Source organism: Myotis davidii, unplaced genomic scaffold, assembly GCF_000327345.1.
Source record: "Myotis davidii unplaced genomic scaffold, ASM32734v1 scaffold278, whole genome shotgun sequence".
NCBI classification, from domain to species: Eukaryota; Metazoa; Chordata; class Mammalia; order Chiroptera; family Vespertilionidae; genus Myotis; species Myotis davidii.
The window spans coordinates 19,078-19,947 of record NW_006289192.1 but is presented as its reverse complement, the minus strand read 5'-3'; positions in this window follow the sequence as shown (position 1 = coordinate 19,947).

The following is an 870-nucleotide window of genomic DNA, read 5'->3' as shown; positions in this document are numbered from 1 at the left end:
GCCCCACCCCTGATTGGTGGGGGCGGCAATTGGGGCTGGGGCCAGCTAGGGGGAGGGGCTGCAGGAAGTTGGCCGGCTGGCCCCACCCCTTATTGGGGTAGGAGGTGTGATCAGGGGTGGGGACGGCTGAGGGGAGGGGCCACAGGAGGTTGGCCGATGGCCCCACCTCCTGATTGGGCTGGTTCGCTGGCTGCAGTGGGCATGGTAGCAACCGGTTGTTCCAGTTGTTATGGCGTTCCGGTCGCTGGCTTTTTATATATATGGATTCCCATTTCTCAGATGGGGAAAATGAGTCTCAGAAAGGTGAAGTATCTTGCCAAAGGTCACACAGTTAGTAAGTGGCAGAAGTGAAATTCACATGGGAGTATGACTCCAAATTCTACATCATTTTCTGTACTGCCTTTACACATAGATAGTGAGGATATTATTACAATGTGGAAAGAATGGGTGTTTTCCAGCAACATCAAGTAACATATTTTAGCACACTAATAAACGCCTCACTAGAGGGCCCTGATTTTTTGCTGAGCAGCACCAAAAATCCTCTATAACAAAGATTATGGGAGTATACTAGTACTATTTAGCCAAGTGCTTTATTACCATTTATATATGTCTACATCTTAGTTGTACACACTTGCTCACATGAGAGTGTGGAGAGGAGTACCTAAAATCTGTGTTATGTGCAGAAAATGTGTTTTATGTCCACTGATGAAAACTGGTACAGAAATTGTATTGATGGAGGACAATACAGAAATTTTGAGCTGAATTGTATTGACTTGCTTGCTACTGGAGGATCAGAATAGCTATCTTGCATTTGGAAAGATTATTGAGGGGATCCCAGATGGCTAAAATGGGATAAGAGTGGGGAAGGGC